At 35.7% G+C, this 18,905-nt stretch overlaps 1 long non-coding RNA gene across 1 annotated transcript; it reads right to left on the reverse strand.

Annotated features, from left to right (window-relative positions):
• Positions 1-15,314: 15,314 nt before the first annotated feature.
• On the reverse strand, positions 15,315-18,899 carry LOC111088094. Its single transcript, XR_002612693.1, has 2 exons — positions 18,735-18,899; positions 15,315-16,635 (listed from the first exon to the last, which is right to left on the reverse strand). It is a non-coding gene; the product is annotated as an uncharacterized LOC111088094 (long non-coding RNA).
• Positions 18,900-18,905: the final 6 nt, after the last annotated feature.

The following is an 18,905-nucleotide window of genomic DNA, read 5'->3' on the forward strand; positions in this document are numbered from 1 at the left end:
TTTAATGTTCGGTATAATTTTATATATATGTATAAATATAGTATAATCTCTACGCAATTTCATTATAATCATTTATTTTATATATATAACAGTTATCTAATTTATTAATATAAGGTCATACAAATTCTCAGAGATGTCAAATACGTGGACAATTTGGCAGGAAAGTTTTTAAGGTGTAATGAGTGTATTGTTTTTAATAAAGGTATTATATTAAGTATGTACTTTTACACAAGGTATCAAAAGACGCTCCTGCCTGATATTATGTACCGTAAACATACTAGTCATACTAAGAACTGTGAGGATTAAAAGTTATAGAAATTAGCCGTTTTTTTCTTGGCTTGTCTGTTTGTATAGAAATGTCGGCACACGCACGAAACAAAAGCTTCAAAATAAATCTTTAATATTGAAATAGAATACTAGTTCAACTGCATAACTATTGATAAAAGTTTTGCGTTAAAACTAGACTTTAACCACAAATCTTAGCTAGCTCTTAACGTATTCATGAAAACTTTGTATTAACCTATAACTATAACATATCACTAGATTTTGTCCTTCCGGTGAAATATCTTGCTTTAAAATTTAGCTACAGCCACAACCTATGACTATCTATCAACGTACCGATGAAAACTTTACGTTCAGACTTAGCTCTGACCGCAACCTCCTTATAGAGCTTAACGTATTGATGAAAGCTTTGCGTTAAAACTAATTTCTAACTGCAAACTTGGATTAGTGTTTATCATGCTGATGAAAGATTTGATCTGAAAACAGACTCTAGCCATAACTTATAACTAGATCTTAACGTACTGATGAAATATTTGCGTTGAAACTAATCTCTAACCACAACCTCTGAGAAGTTTCCTGATCCTTAAATGTCCATCCATACGTTGGATCTACCAAACCAAATAAACAATTAACCTACACATTGGTTCTACCAAACTCAATAAAGGCTTAGTCCATACAATGGATCTACAAAACTAAATAAAAAGAAATATAAAGGTTATTCTGTTATTGAATTCACTGGATTAGATCGGTTTTGGGTAATTCCAATTCTCATCAGTAAACCTGAACAAGAACAAATAAAAAAAGACAACCAGGTTTCTTATAGTAGTGATTTATGAATTATATATATGGTGTTTCAGACTGACTTTTTTTTCACCATAGTAAACCTATGTTTATTTGGATATATATAGAAAATATGAAGCATGAATGTTACTAATTCATTATTCTGGATTATTCAATCACTGATAACACTGTGGGGTGGCGAAATACGACCGAAGAGATGTAATTCTCTTTTATATTAGAAAATAATGTCCACACCACTTTCTGAACTCAGCAGAAAATAAATATTTTAGTATAGGAGTAATTAAATATATTTCATATACTTCTCTGACTTTAAGTACACAAACTGATGATTCAATGGAATGCTCAACTTCATTATCTAGCTTATTTGGTGGTTACATCTTCTAGTGCAGCTCATTTCAACTTATAATAACAACAGCTAACTTAAGTTCACGTCGGTTTTAATAATCGTCCTATGGAAGACTTGGAGATGTACAATGTGGAATGACTGTCTCGAGGAAAAGTTGGACGGATTCCAAAATTCAACGCTGAAATTCAGCGTTGTCGCGTTCTGTTCTCAAAGTCTTTGTGTGTGTGTGTGTGTGTGATTGTTAACTCCCTTTGTTGCTTCAACGCTGGCTCAACAAACTCAAGGGTCTGAAGGAGTACTGAGATGGAAAAATGCAACATGGCTGTTTATATGAGAGACGTGACACTTGTGATAGGTGGCTTACAGTTTACTGTACATGTGCAAGCAGCAACGTTCTTCTTTTAAAATAAGAAAAAATAGAAACAATTATGAAAATCCAATTACGCCTGAGGAAGAGCAGTTGCTCAAAACGTTGCTAGACAAAATAAATTTTTTCAGTGTTGTGTTTTACAATATTTTATTTTGTTTATCTCTCATCATTGTGTGAATTACATTTTTTTTTTTGCCTAACGCTCGTCTTGAAAATACCAACAAATTAAAAAACAAAAACGTTCCCGATCTACAGTCAGTGTTAAACCAACTGTGACGTCATGATAGTTCCAACGATGATTAGTATCGTTGAATTTTGGAATACGCTCATAATAAAAGACAAACTGTTGAAGCCATTTTTATGCTAAGCTTTAACTGAATTATATGACCATTGGTTACTTATCTAAGTGCGCCGCGCCCTTTACACATAACATGCACTCGTGTAGGAGTCTCCCCCTAGGAATAATTTTCAAACAAAAAGTAAGACCACAATAAAAACAAAATAACGGAATGTAAGAAAAGAAAAACTTTCAAAAGCTGGCAAATAAAAAAAAACTGTATAATCGTGGAGTTTCCTTGGGGAGGGGCTTAGCCCCTGGTCTCACTTCTGTAAGAGGTGTCAGAATACTACACCCACCCAACCCGTACGTAGGTTCATTCAGTCCGTGCCGATGCCCTTGCTCTCTATAGATAACCGTTTGACATAAATAATGGTACATTTATGGGGGTTATTTTATATTAGACTATTAAGAATATATAAACAAACGAATAAATAAGTAAGTGAATGAACTGATGGATGAATAAACGATTAAATATTGACAGAGGATGTAATTTTGTATGTATGTTTTGTTATTTATTGATTGAGTGATTCATTTATCCTTACATTTATTTATGCTTTCATTCAACTATTTACTTCCACATTTCTCCTATGCTTTTCGAATGACCCTTGGTGGCTCACCGATTAGTCTGAGGGCTTATTACACTTAAAATCTTGTTTCGATACCCTCAGAAGGCAGAGAACAGATAACCCATTATATAGCTTTGCAACAAACAAAAGGCTTTTTATATTTCGATGCTTCAGTGATGTTTGTGTCAATCATGGATGGTGAGCCGTATCACTTAGAAACACCACGACATCAGTTAATCCACCACATATTGGCAATCGACTGTTATTGAATGAATGGATGTGAGTCCAGTGGCGTAGTGAGGGGGTACAGGGAGACATTTGCCCCCAGACGGCGGGTTCGGGAGGGGGGAATTAACAACCAGTTTACCCAGAATTGAGCTGTTGCCATAAGACTAAGGCTCATTAAAATGTTTTTGCTACCCTGGACAACAGATATTAGTAAATCATCAGAAATACCATGCCTAGGGAAATCCCTTGGTTTTCAGTTGACAACAAATATTAGTAAATCATCAGAAATACCATGCCTAGGGAAATCCCTTGGTTTTCAGGTGACAACAGATATTAGTAAATCATCAGAAATACCAAGCCTAGGGAAATCCCTTGGTTTTCAGGTGACAACAGATATTAGTAAATCATCAGAAATACCAAGCCTAGGGAAATCCCTTGGTTTTCAGGTGAAAACAGATATTAGTAAATCATCAGAAATACCATGCCTAGGGAAATCCCTTGGTTTTCAGGTGACAACAGATATTAGTAAATCATCAGAAATACCAAGCCTAGGGAAATCCCTTGGTTTTCAGTGTTAGATTGATTACACTGATATCACATAACTGATAAAAAACAAAATTAACAAGTTTGTGAACACCTGAGTTTGGATTTGTTTTTCGGGTGGGGCAAATTTTGTTTTGCTTCCAAGCACCAGAAACCATCACTAATAATGCATAATGTATTGGCTCAAAGCGTTAGGGCACTATAGATAGACGTCCACATTCTACTCCTATTGGCCGATGTGTGCTAGTCGGGCGCCATTTTGCAGCGGTCAGTGCTCTTAGTCACGACGTAGCTCTATACATAAATATAACAAAGTAAATGTATAACAGGAGGATGTTCAGATCAAAATTAACTTTCACAACTTAACTCAGACTTGTACTATGGACATAGCACGCTATAATGGGTATGGTTTGTGTATTGTCTAACTATAAAATGATTTAAGATAATAATAATAAAGTTGATAACATTCTTATGTGCCGTAGCATGTAAAACATTGGTTTATTCAATATACCAAATATATAAAGAGGATGTTGTTAAGAAAAAAAAAGTACTGTACTCTTAGAATTGTATACATTGCCAGAGGTGTTGTAACATCACTCTGAAAATAAACTGAACATATTTAGAATATAAAGAGTACGGTTTTTTCTGCTTTCATATATGTGCTCAACATTGTGATGCCAATGTATTTCTGCATCTCTTTTTGGTTTACATTCTTACGACTTCTTTTTATAAATATTATTAATATAAACATTTGGTATATGTGCGAGGCCATGCTATTCGTGAGGAAACAAAGCCGGAATTATTTTATGTAGGATTACATAAAATAGTCAAAAGTCAATAGTTTCATACTGTGGTACGGGAATTGTGACTTGTCAGTACGTTGACGGATTTATTGAACTGATGTTCCTAGTCTGAGTTAAATATGCATCTTATTAGTATCAGACAGAGCCAGTTTCCAAAGAAATATATAGCAACGATTATGGTTTAAGACGGAAACTTGTGTTTATGGGTTCCCTAACTAAGGCATGTCATACTGTTTATTTAGTGTTTCTTTCATTAATAATATTGGTACATTACTCATTATATCGGATATAATTAAGGTTATTTGGTTTTGATTTTTCGTTAATTATAAAGACTGATTTGTCTTGTTTCTAAGCAGTCGTAACTTGCGAAAATAGTTGTTGAAAAGTAGCAAGAATGCTTGGAGTTAAATTATTGAAAATATATGAATAACGACAACAATTAAAGAAGAAGAAAAAAATAACAAAACTAGTTCTATTTTAAGATTTACGTTTTCCTTTAAATATTAAATATAGAATCAATTCAAAAAATAATCTATACTTATCTCTTAGTTTCCCTGACTTGGAAACTTTTTGAATTCTTTATTTTACATAATCTACATAGGACTCTACCGCTAGATTAATAGGATGAACTCTTAAAATGATTTATACCAATACTTCATATTCTAGTAAGTTAAGCTCAGGTATTTTTTTGTTTTTGTTTTTTTGTAGAGGGTAACTCGTTCTAAAACATTTAGGACTAACTTAATTCTCCTAAACTGGCCAAACTTCTGAGTTATTACTAGGTTTACGGCCGAAAATATCGTTACAGCGAGGGTGCCTAAATGTTGAAGCAATGCATTCTAATCTTTATAAGTAGATACGTAAGAAAAGTGTTTACCTGAAAGGTTCAAAAGTAGATGGGAAGGAGAAATTTTGGTGCCACGAAAATAGAGATTTATTGCAGAGTTTCTGAAACAACAATGTATACTAGGCTAAATCCCTCAACTTTAAAGAGTTTTAATATATGCTTCCAATGAAAAGAATGACATTTTCTGGATGTAGAAGTACTTGCCAACAAGGGGAGAGCTTAAGAGCAGAGAGAGACTGTTGGGAGATATGTTAAGTCTAAAGTCTAAAAGAAGTCTTCTCCTAGACATAGGACTTTTTCTAATGCGACGAGAAAGTGGCAGAGTCCTAGTCAGACTTGGTCACTAGTTTCAGAAAAACGCAGCTGACAACTAGCACCAAAGCAATTAACGGTCAGCCCATTTCTGTTAGGTATGAGTGGACCTTGGTATGTGCCAATAAGAATAGAAGGTCAAGATGTTGAGTTCCTGGTAGACTTACGAGTGGCGAGAAACCTACTAGACTTTGCAATCTTTCAAGGTCTCTGAGTGAGACCATCATTATGGCCAGTGAATAATGACCTAGTTCTGGCAAATGTCGATACATTAAGCATCAAAGGAAAAATGAATATCTGACTCAGTCTAGGGGGTGTTACCCACAGAATGAAAGCATTCATCTTTGATCTCTTCGAGATAGATGTACTGCAGGGTTTATCAGTCACTTTTTCAATGGGTGAGCTGATATTCCATGAGAGTGTCTTCTAGATCCACCCAAGGAACAACGGACTTCATAAGAGTGTATGTAACAAAGGGAATAATAGTACATCTAATACATCAGTGCTGTGTAATGCAATTATGGAATCCATGCATGAAATAAACTGTTTCATATCCAAAAAACAGTCAGTATTAGCTTGGGCAGTTATCCACCCAACAAGGAATGAAGGTATAGTGCTGCTTTGTAATTACAGATGATCAGGTATCCAACTAGTCACTGTATGGTCATAGGTACAGTAAATGAAGTGGAAATGACCGATGCTAAGGGTAACAATAGGGTTGTGTCCATCACACCATGACCAAAGGCAAATATTAGGCTACTGACACACCTGAGGGTGATGTTTGATAATTATGCTGACAATCTAGACCCAGTGTAGTAACATGTTTGGTGAATACAAAAATGTGTTTGTGTGATCAGGTGGCTTATTAGGTAGAACAATGGTAACTCAGCACCATATAAACACAGGTGGTGCATGTTCAATAAAGCAACCACCATGCTGATTTACTTGGAACACTAGGGAGGTCACTTTTGATAAAACAAAAAGTCTTTATGATGTTAATGCTAATAAGACTGGAGTTCTTCGAGGTGAAATGTACTTGTGTTGAACACTATAAAGTCGCCTTCTATTGGACTTAGGAATTGATGAATAGTTGCTTTTCCCAGAGATAACTTTCCATTGACCAACTCATTTAAGCTGCTACTTAGAGCTGTTTGAAGCTAATACTCCTTACTTAAAATGAAATGTCAAAATTACCCATAGCATCTAGCATAACTCACTTAACTGGTCATTCTCATTCAACATATGGAAGACTGTAACATATAGATTATTCTGTCACTGACCCTCTTGCACAGCATGTGGCATTAGAGCAACCTTCCTATGGATAGAGCAGATATTATCTCTAGAAAGGAACAAAGATAGCTAGAACCATGTAACTTAATTGTTTTCTAGACCACATGTTTATGCAAAAACTGCATAGACTCAAAATATACGAACAATTGTGAAAAATTCTTCAACAGAATAAAAAGTTTATACTTAGTATGCCTGCATACCAAACTTTTCATTTTCTTCTGTTGAAGACATGTCTTCGAGGCGACATGCCAATTTAGTTTTAGAACCAGTTAACTTTACACTGGCAACATGGTCAAGAAACAAGTCAACTTTCTATCATCCTCGTAAACGTTTGCATGAAAAAATGGATGATATAACTCTTAAACAAATAATTGAAATTTACACAAACCAAAAATAACGAATCCTTTAAATTAGTTAAAATGTAGCATTACACACTATGAACTAATTAAAAAACTCTAGGAAATACATTAACTGAAAAATTAAACACTTTTGTATACAAAATGATACAAATACACAAGGAAAACCCTTTATAGATTAATAATATATAACACATAAAAAGGCCTTTAGAGAAATAATACAAAAATACCCTTAAACAAAGAAAAATAAATCATTTAACAAAGAAATATACACACATGTGCAAAATTACCTTTAACAGAGAAAATTACATGTACAAAAGCAATTCTTAAACAAAGATTACCTACCCCCTTTAAGAGAGATAGCCTAACGCATTACACAGAAATGATAATAAAATAAAATATAAGAAAAATTAAACTGGCAAAAAATTATAAAAATAAAACCAATCTTAAACAAAGATCATCTACATTTGAGGGAATAGTAAAACAAATAACACATAAAAGATACTAAGTACTCTGAGAATCCCTTAACAAAGAAAAAAATACTGCCTATGCACAAAATTGATTTTCTTGTCAACATGCCGCCCAGTGGCACAGCGGTATGTCTTCGGACTTACAATGCTAGAAACCCCGTGGTGGGCAGAGCACAGATAGCCCATTGTGTAGCTTTGTGCTTAACTTCAAAGAAACAAGAAACAAACAACCTGGTCAACATGAACTAAAACACATTAAAATACCTTTTGCTTAATCACACATAAAATGCATTGCAGTGCAACAGAAAGTAATCAACCTGATAAAGTTTTTACATCAAAGCCTTGTTATATAGAAAATGAAACACAAAAAAAATGCTAAACAAAATTTTTCAAACAATGATATATGGAAAAAACTACAGTAAAATCAAAACATTGGTGTTAATCATTCTCGTTAAAACAAAATACATCATATTTAAATTTCATACAAGGATATAAAAAAGAACGTAATGAAGACAAAATATTAAAAAGAGGCACTTTAGATTAAGCGAATATTTTTTTTAATTTACAACTTACTCAGAGCATGCATAATGTTCTACTTCTCCTCACCCGCCAACAGATTATCCATGGCACTGTGACTGTTTTCAGGTTCTCCCTGGCTTTTGTTAGGACTTTATTTGCATCTTCTGGGTTGAGCCACAAGCAGAAAACTTCTACATTGAACATGGACAGATTTATTACCCTTTGCCACAGCCAATCCTCCTCTCTGTTGTAAATAATCCAAGCTTCATTACATTCAGTGGAAATCTATTGACAGTGTCTTTTTAACACTGGAATCTGCTTTAGTGTGGAATGTGTTAGCACCTTGGGTGGTTTCATTGGGAACTCCACCATTGACAATCTCTGGGGCTGTTCCCAGGATCTCTTAGCTGGTGGTGCCTTAGAAGCTATGACATATATATATCCATCACTTTGTCTGGACAATCAACATTTCTGCCATAAGTGTTAAGACTTTTTTTATTCACTTTATATGCCTGGCATGGTGGTGGTGAAGGAGACGACCCACGAGCCACTGGCTCATCTGCATCACCATTGCGGATGTGTTAATGATCACAGTGGAACCATTGGACCATTTAATTTTCATTTGGATCATACTAATGATGAGATTCGCCCATGGCTGTGCTTCAGTCTGAATCATTGAATTGTCTGCTCCTGAGTCCATTTGTTCAAGCAGTTACCTGCCTATAACACTTCAAGAAATGGTTCAGATCTTTTTTAACCACTCCATTGAATATAGCAACAAGATCTCTTTGGCTTTACTCAAAGGGACCTGGGGTGCTGACCAATGTCCTGCTGTGATGTCTACAGTGTCATAGGTACAGAGAAGTAGCTGTACTATGGGAACTCCAACAGTTGGATGAGTAGATTGTCCCTGGTCCAGGGTGGCAGAGAGATGAATTGATCTTGTAATTCATCTTGCAGCTCTGTGCAACCACAGGTTTCATTGCAGCCCATGGTCATCCTAGCTCATAGCGGCACTCTACTGTCCCATGGTTCACAGTGTTCGCCCTTGGATGTCTGCTGTTTCACCTGCTGGAGTAACACCTCTGACTGGTTGAGCTTGTTTGCCAGTGGCATATCCAGTCGTTCTTGGTTGGTCTAGTCTAGAGATGGGGCTGTGTTGCCCTAGCTGGTTGAGACCTCCTCACATGGTCTCATACTCACCAGGTGCCATTCCACCTTGTTCACCCTCAGTTGTTCAATGCCTCCCTTGTACCAAAATCATTTCTTAAGGGCAATGTTTGATTTGCCATTCTGAGTACACCAAACATTGGCCAACTTTCCTGAGTGTGCATTTGCAGAGAGATTGATGTCAGGGACCTTTGCAGCATCAGATAAAATCCTGGGTCCAAGAGAAAATTTCTCCTGAATTCTCTCAAGCAACCATCATTATTCAGAAGCAATATCTCCTTCTCGGTCGTGAATACTTCAACTTAGAGAAAATGTCATTGTTTCAGTTATGTGTGTTGCTGTAAATATTTAAAAGCGTAAAATAAGGGCAACATGCACATTAGCGAAAACAGAAACTATGCGATAATCTTTTGTTTTCACACCGGACTTTTTCCTTCTTACCTAATCTATGGCATCTCCATATTTAAATCTAATGCTCTCACTCAATGGTAAACTGCGGATTTACCCATAGTAACTAGAACTACACACATGATTGGTCATTGCCATTCGACATAGGGGATATGGTAATAATAATACTGCCATCGTCTAATTTGTCCTCCAGTGGCACAGCGGTATGTCTCCGGACTTACAACGTGGTGGGCAGAGCACAGATAGCCCATTGTGTAGCTTTGTACTTAAACTACAAACAAACAAATCGTCTAATTTTTGTAACTTTTGCAGCATTACAACAATATTCGCTCCAATGTGGTCAGGGGATCATAGTCCGTGAACTCCTATCAGGAGGTCTTTGGAAAAGGTTCATGATTACTGAAATAAAAGTTTCTAGAACCCAGAGCAAACCCGACACTTAAGACCTTAAACATTCAGCCACATAAGCACAAAGCATATGTATAAATTAAGTGGAAAAGTCCAAAACATACATCATATGGCTTTTGAGTTCAAGTGGAAGTTTTCGTACTTTAAGAACTAATGACCTCTACTTGTCGAAGCTTTTCGTACTTTAAGAACTAATGACCTCTACTTGTCGAAGCTTTTCGTACTTTAAGAACTAATGACCTCTACTTGTCGAAGCTTTCTTGCGAGGAAACATTAAAGTCGGAGTTTTAAAAAAAATCCACTATTAAAGGTTTGGATTCAGAGAAGTGCAAAGCAATTAGTTTTCTGCTGCCATTTGCTAATTTCGTACCTGTAGGAGATGGAATTCTCATCACTTACAGCCCTGAAGTAGAAATATAGAAGCAGAATAATGGCTGAATCTTACCTGAGGCTAAAGCTGACGAAGGATATTTGATGAATTTTGCGCAAAGCTACATGAGGGCTACGTGTGCTAGCCGTCCCTAATTTTGAGGCGATAGACTGGAGCAGCATCTCGTGGTCTACTCCAATCGAACAGTGGGATTTGCCCGTCATTATAAAGAACCACGGCCCCATTGTGCGGGGCAAGATTTTTTTTCTTTATTTTTCAGGGCGTGAACCAAAGAACTTCTGGCGTGTTAACCATTAGACGAACATTACAAAACTTTGCTTTATTTTTTCAGGGCTTAAACTAAGGAACTTCTGGCGTGTTAACCATTAGACGAACATTACAGAACTTTGCTCAGAGAACAGGTTTAATATCAACATTATAGTGTATTTTATGCGGTTATTTTGTTTTGTTAAATGATACTCATACTAAAACCACAGCTCCAAAGGATGAGAAGCAGTTAGAAGGAAGTCAACTTATCGATTTTTTGTGTCGCGTGTTATGCAAAAATTGCGTAGTATCAGACCAAAATAAAAATTTTGAAAATAATTGTATTAAAATGAATATGAAGAACACACATTTTCTGCAATCTTTAAGAACATTTACAATACAGAGATGAAAAACATACGTCTCCTAGGCGACACCAATATTTTCCTTCTAACAACAACAGTCTACACTTTCATTACGAGCCATTTTGATGTTATATTCCCTTGTCAATTTATCTTCCATACAGCAGTAAAATAGATAAAACAGAACTCTTTAGAAATCAATTTTCTTTCCATGTTAATATCAACATTGTTAGATTATTATATCCATAAATTTCATATTGGAAATACCTAGAAACTGAGGAAGTCGATTCTGTCTGTGAGCGTATATTAGAAAAGAAACATTTCTATCATTGTAGATTAAATCCTAATTCAAGTTTCTTTTTTCTAATAAAAAGAAACTCGTGTAGGAAAATGATTGAATACCATTTTGGGCCCAGCATGGCCAGGTGGTTACGGCGCTTGACTCGCAATCTGAGGGTCGCGTGTTCGAATCCCCGTCACACCAGACATGCTCGCCCTTTCAGCCGTGGGGGCGTTATAAATGTGACGGTCAATCCCACTATTCGTTGGTAAAAGAGTAGCCCAAGAGTTGGCGGTGGGTGGTGATGACTAGCTGCCTTCCCTCTAGTCTTACACTGTTAAATTAGGGACGGCTAGTGCAGTAGCCCTCGTGTAGCTTTTCGCGAAATTCAAAACAAACCAAACACCATTCTGAACACACATCCAATTTATGAATTGAAAAATATTTTCCCACCTCCCTGTAGTTAGTTAAATGTAGTTTTAGTAGCAGTGTTCTGTACCTGATAGGAACCTCAAGCGACGTATGAGCTAAACGACCACACCAAAGGCCTCTAGGTGTAGGCAGAGCTATCCCTAATTTGAAATTTATAGCTAGGAGGAAGACAAAGTTAGCAGCGCTAGTCCCTTATACACTGACTGCGAGGTTTGTAACGTCCACACAATTGAAAGTGGGGAGCGTGTTTTGCATCATATCACGGTTCGAACCTTGGACATCCTGTTCCGCAATTCCAGCATACACGCAAATCATCAAGTCACGCTTGTCCATAAACGTGATTTTTTTACTCGAGTTGATTCTGAAAAACAATATATAGAAAGGTCCATTTCATCTGTTGCCAAATATATATATATAACTGGGGGCTACTAAGTAAGGTGCATACCTCCGCCACGCAATGTTGATCATATTCGGCCCTCAAAAAATATGAACGTGTGTTCGTATGTCCATCGTTTTCAACGAACACGAACCATTTTTGGCAGGAAAATGACGAATAATAATCTACATATGTCTACCAAGTTTCATCAAAATCCGATCGTTTTTGACTGAGGTATAGAGCAAAAATAGTGTGAAAAATCGGTCCCCATGTTAACAGATAGGGATTTTTTTGGATTTTCATGACCTTGATCCTCCAAATATTAATCACCTATAATTGGGTCATATTCCAAATATATATATCAACTTTCGTCTCAATCCATTCAGCCATTTTCGAGAAATCTTGCTGACAAACACAAACACACGCACAAGGGTGAAAACATAGGGTGGCGGAGGTAACAAATAATTAATCTTTTGAAAAAAAGCAAAAAAAAAACGTATTTACGAATAATAGTTTACGAGAAATTTTCTAAAGTAAAAATATGTTTATACGTATCAAGGTGTAAAACATAATCATACATGTAAGACTAGTTTAGTATTGGCCGTCCCTAATAACGAATGACGTCAATCAAAGTAATCACGACGTTTACATTACTAACATCTCAGAGGCTTTATTCTTCTTTTTTAACACCGTTTCTCAGTGTTAATTATGAAGCTCAGTTTTGGTCATTAAAGACTTAGGAAAACGGTCACGCCTCATAATTACAGAAATGTCAGGAGAATAACAAAAAACACTGTTATGGTATTTATACAAAGTGGCAATTGAGCTAGTGCGATAAAAGTACTAATGACTACGCGTACGCAATATTAATTTTTCAATATATATGTGTATATATACATACACGTAGTTTGAAATATCGCTTTTCTGTATTTCCCCGCAAAAGGATATACTGTAATAAAAGTATACGTTTTAATTGCTACTTCTATAAAGGAGATTTATAACTTAGAAATTACTTATTTTTTTATGTTTGTTGAGTAAAATTGATTTTTAAGCAGTAAAGAAAGAATGGTTAGAACAAAGAAATTACTGAAATATTCTACAGTAATAATTTATTAACCTCAAGCATTTCGCACAAAAGGAAGAAAAAAATTTAACATCCTAAAAATGCAAACAACTAGTGTGATCAATAATGCATATACATAACCTTGTCCAAAATATCCTGTCGCCCCTTGAACATGAGGCTAAACATGCTCTTTAAGAGTGTAAATTTCGACACACAAGATAGGTAGACCAGTATTGGAAAAGTGTATGCAAAATCTCAAACATCTGAAATTTGAAAAAGGAGAGATTATAAGTATTCAGAATTTGAAAAAAAATCAATACTTGAAACAGTCGCAATACTCGGTCACACGCAAGGTATAGTGTGCATGAAACGTTCAGGTTGGTGGAAAGTGCTTTCTGAACTTAATATTCAGGTTGGTATTGCTTTAAAAGTACCGGAAATCGTCCTGCAACCAATTTAGTGACTTTGCTACATCTACATGTGAACGGGCCCCAACTGAGCAGTCTGTGTAGCGTGATTTCCACGTATATGGACACTTTGAAAAAACTGCATTATACACATGGTACATTACCATCCAGAATGTTCGGCACCATTTTGCCGAGTGTAACGATTGATCGCGAATTTTGTGGAGTAGTGAGAACTACTGCAAGTAGTTTAAAAGTAATGGTCAAATATGGGGTCGGGAGCAGAATTGCGAATATATGGATCTTGACTGTGTCGTGTAAACCATAAAGGATCGTGATCGACATTATACAGTATGGGTTAGATTCTCCATAAAACACATCTCTAAAGTGTCCGAACTTCTGAATTCCCATGTCTACAAAGATATTTCGAACGAACACGTGTTGGAAAAACACACTCAAAGCCCCCAAATTAACTCCATAGAAAATCATCTTTCAAGCTTTAGAAACAAAAATGAAAATTAATTACACCAGAAATTTGAAACTTAGTTGAGAACATGCCTCAGAACAGCAACTATTCATGCTAAGGGTGGTGCTACAGTACATTCAAAAGATATCACTAGGACCCCCCCTATACTGATCACATGACAGTACTTTTGGCAAGGCAATTTATTTTTACGTACTAAAAAATGTGAATTACGTATCATAATACACTAAACTGCGAACCTGGAGTTGCTGCCCAATAGTCTCCTGATGTGTCTATATTTATTTGTTCACCAGAACGACATCTGATACACAAGGGGCTAAACAAAGAGGTCAGAAGCCTCTATGGCTTGGGTATAAATATTCCTAACTATAAAATGCGGACCAGAGGAAAGGTAAACTTTTGGAAGCACCAACCACCTGAAGTGGATACTCTTAATCGAATAGCATAATTGATTGTTACTCTTATAACGAGCCCACAGCTGAAAGTGTGGAACATTTTAACAGTACCCCGTGCCGGCATCAAGATTCTCAGATAACTAAACCGATATATTATGTCCAGAAAATGTTGATAACAACATCTTAATGTCGAAAACTGGAGTTTTCAGAATATTTTATTCACTTTAAAAGTGGGTATGTTGACCTCAAATATCCAACATAGACTACAACTTCATTCTTCATTGTGTGTTTGGGAAATGCCTCCTCGTTTTCTAACTCGGGTGTTCCTCACCAGATCCAGTGTATCTGGTAAATGATAGAGACGTAAAATATATTCCTAAAGCTCGTACTGGGTGTGTCCTAGAGAGAGATTATATATATGGAGAAAATGTTGGTTAATCCTTTCTTTTGTTGGTATTTTGTTCAAGGTAGACAGTGATGATATGTATACTTTGGAGAAGAACATTACTGACAAAGGGCGTAACGCTGTCAAATTTTTACCGACTTCAAATGAACGTGTACATGGTTATAAAGTTGCATAAGAACACTTACTTAAGTGGCATATCAGTGGTAGAAATCCATACTTAATCAGATTACATCACAAAACTTGTCTTGCACTGCCCTAAATCTTATTGATCACAATTTTTTAATATCTTTGGCTTTGTTCTTCCTACAAATGTTCTGAACAAAAGGTAAACAAGATTAAATCGCTAAACAATGTCAATTTTTATGCCAATCCTGGTTTGAATGTGACAGTACAACGATTTTTATTGAAAGTACAGAAGATAACGGTGAAAACAAACTTTATTTCTCAATAAAACATTTTCCATATTTACACGTAATATATCAAACGTGATTGGCTAACAGTGTCATTAGCAAACACAACTTCGAACAGAGTTCGAAACCATCTACCAAATATTTTATTTCTTTAAATTTTATTATGTATATTTCGTACAATGGCAATGGACTACAATCTGGTATATTTAAGTATTGGCTAATCATACACCGCCCACTTAGGTCAAACACGAAAATAATTATAATCCGCTTAAAATTGTACACAACACCCCAAAACCAGTAGAATATGAATAGTAAATATATCTAAAAATATAATACAAAACTTAATTCTAAGAACTTATGAGTAAAAGTAAAATAAAACGTATAACAATACGTCAAACACACCTTATCTGCTATATCCAGTGTCAATGAGGCCTATTATCATATATCGTCAGGCCGGTTGAGATACGACTCACACAATAGTAGTTGAGACGGTATTTATGTTATCAAATTACGCGAACGACTGTTAACGGTTGGTAAAGTGCAATTTTTAATTATTTTATACGAGCCGTTTACAAATCAAGATTAGTAACACCATTATTATTTATTTAAACCAACATAAAGTTGATATTTCTTTCTCCACAGTAAACACCAAGTTGGCAATTGTAACTTTAACATTCAATTACATTAATCATCACTAAAATGTCTACAAAACTGTTAATTTTGACTTCAAACTTGTTGTTTCAGCCGAATCCAAAAAGTCAGTATAAGTACAAATGTGTATTAATGTTGAATACTACTCAAAAGGTTGAACTTTGCGTTTACAAAGTTTTTTAATTAAAGCGAAAGATTATTATACAAATCAGAGAAATCTATAAGTTCATGAGACTTGCAATATCCTTTGCGATGTTTATTAAACATTTTCTAGTTACCGACAGTTCCCGAGTCCAGATTAAAATGAGTCTATACGACAGGACCGAAATAAGTACTTAAACTGGGCTAATAATGAAGCCATGTACCTAGGAGATGAAAACACTGTACCGAAACCGATCCCAAGATTACGCTATTGACAAAAACACTGCAGTCCTTCGAGTCAAGGAACACTAATGTTATTCATTTAGGAGACAAACATCATATCATTGAGTTATGTTTGGATCCAGGTAACAATGAAAGTAACAGTCTGAAAAACAATAAGACACTGACTTCAGCTCATACACAAAACTACTCAAGTCCAGAGTCTAGAAGACAGCAACACAATATCGACGAACAGCACCCCAATAAGAAGCACTCCGCCATCCTATCGTTTTCTCTGGGTTTTTCTTCAGTCAAAATTCTGCACACACACACAAACAAAAAAAAAGAATATACAAGTCGTGCAAAGTAACACAAAACATACACCGAACAATTGCATTATTTATATTATAAGTTGCGTTTGTTTTCAATGAAATTTTAAAAACAAAGCTTAATTATAAATACAAAGTAAAATCATTTCAATAAATTTGTTCAACAGCACACGCTTGCACTTAATTATACTTACGCTCCTTCTACATATTTATAAAATATTTACAAAAATAATCGCTGTGTTCTGTAAAGAAATCAATCTATACTCTTTAAATTGCCCCCCAGTGGCACAGCGGTATGTCTGCGGACTTACAACGCTAGAAACCGGGTTTCGATACCCGTAGCGGGTAGAGCACAGATAGCCTATTGTGTGGCTTTGTGCTTAATTACAAACAAATATTTAAATTGAAATTTAGTTATCCCTGCCATCTACTGAGCGTGTTACGTACTAGTTTTTCTTATCCGTCAGTGCGACAATAAAGGAAATGGGGAATCAATTAACTACTTCTCAAATACTGCTGAGACAGTTACCAGCTGATGACAATTCTATGAAAAAAAGTTTTACTACACTAATTGTAAAATGCACAACTAAGACAAAAGAATGGAAGAAATAAATGAACTCTTACGAGGATTTGTTTGTTCAGTTTCGCGTAAAGCTACCCTAAAGTTATCTGCGTTAGCTGGCCCTAATTTTGAAGTGATAGAATAGAGGAAAGGCAGCTGCTAGTCAACACTACCCTCGTGGGCTACTCTAATCGATTAGTGGGATTTGGCCGTCTCTCATATAACACCCACGGCCCAAAGTGCGGATCCACAGACTGACACTAATTACTAAGCCACGCTTGGCCCGTTAACGAGGAAGTAAACACAAGAAGAAATTTTAAAAAGTTCTAGAACATAGTGGAATTTCAGTTTCATACAAAATACACTAACAACTGGTTAAAAAACTCAATAGAACGTCTGCACATGTAATTTTTGCTTTGAACAAATTATATTAACAGCTAGTATAAAGAAAATAAAAAAGAACGTATGAAAAGTTGATGTAAATTAAATCACAGTTTCAAACAAGTAGAACGTTTACATGTGTGAAACGCCATCTTCAGATGAATCATGAAAGTAAAAATAAATCCAGGAAGACTTTAATGTTAAAAAATAAAATCTTATTGTCGTTTCTCAAACTGACTAATTAATAGGCCAACACGAGAGGATGAGTTATTTGCAAACTCTTTGAGTTCAAGTATAACGAGTATTTACTTGGTGTATAGTTAAAGAACATGTTTTTCGACACTTAGCCTGGGTAGCTCGCATATCGCAATCTACGGTCGTGGAATCGAACCCCGCCACGTCCGCTCGCCCTTTCAACCGTGGGGCCTTATAATGTGATGGTCAATCGCATTATACGTTGGTAGAGAGTAGCCCAAGAGTTGACGGCGGCTGTTGTTGACTAATTTCCTTTCCTTTAGTCTATTACTTCAAAATTGGAAACGACCAGCGTATGTAGCTCTAGAGTAGCTTTACGCGAAATTCAACAAACGTCTATGCTTTATCTGAAGATCACATTGTGAGATAGCCGAAACGTTATATATATTTTCCATTGACCATTTATTAATTATTTTGGGTAAATTCAAAGCAAAATTTCAGTTTCAAACAGTGTATATAATAGTTAGCAAAAAATGAGGAAGGTTCCACTTTGCTTGTTTGTTTGTTGTTGAGAACAAGGCTACAGAATGGTCTATTTGTGTTTTACCAACCGTAGGTATCCAAACCTAAATTTTAGCGTTATAAGCCCACAGACTTACCATTGAGCCACCAGGTTCGAACGAAGTTAATAATAATCGTTAAAATGAATGGATGTTTAACAACAAATGAATTCTATTTTCAAACCAAATTTTTTAAAAGTATGATGTATGTTAAGATATACTTATGTAATTTAAAATCAAAATTACTAAAAAAAGATTTTAAAGCAATGTTATTTTATATTTCTAATTATCAAATATCCTTCTTAGCTAAAACTAGAATGCAACAAGCTTGACCATTTCGTAATCATAACCTTTGTTTCAACCTCTACCATCACAAAAAAAAAAAACGTACACGGTATGAGTCGGCTGGTGTTGAGGACCCCATCCGGCTGGCGACATCACAGGAGGCTGTTGCGAGTAGTGTGGATAACCCACTTGCTCAACGGGAGGTCCATAGCCTGGTTGACCCTGGACGACTCCATAGCTTGTTTGACCAAAGCCTGGTTGACCCTGGACGACTCCA

This window comes from Limulus polyphemus, unplaced genomic scaffold, assembly GCF_000517525.1.
Source record: "Limulus polyphemus unplaced genomic scaffold, Limulus_polyphemus-2.1.2 Scaffold3108, whole genome shotgun sequence".
Classification (NCBI taxonomy): Eukaryota; Metazoa; Arthropoda; class Merostomata; order Xiphosura; family Limulidae; genus Limulus; species Limulus polyphemus.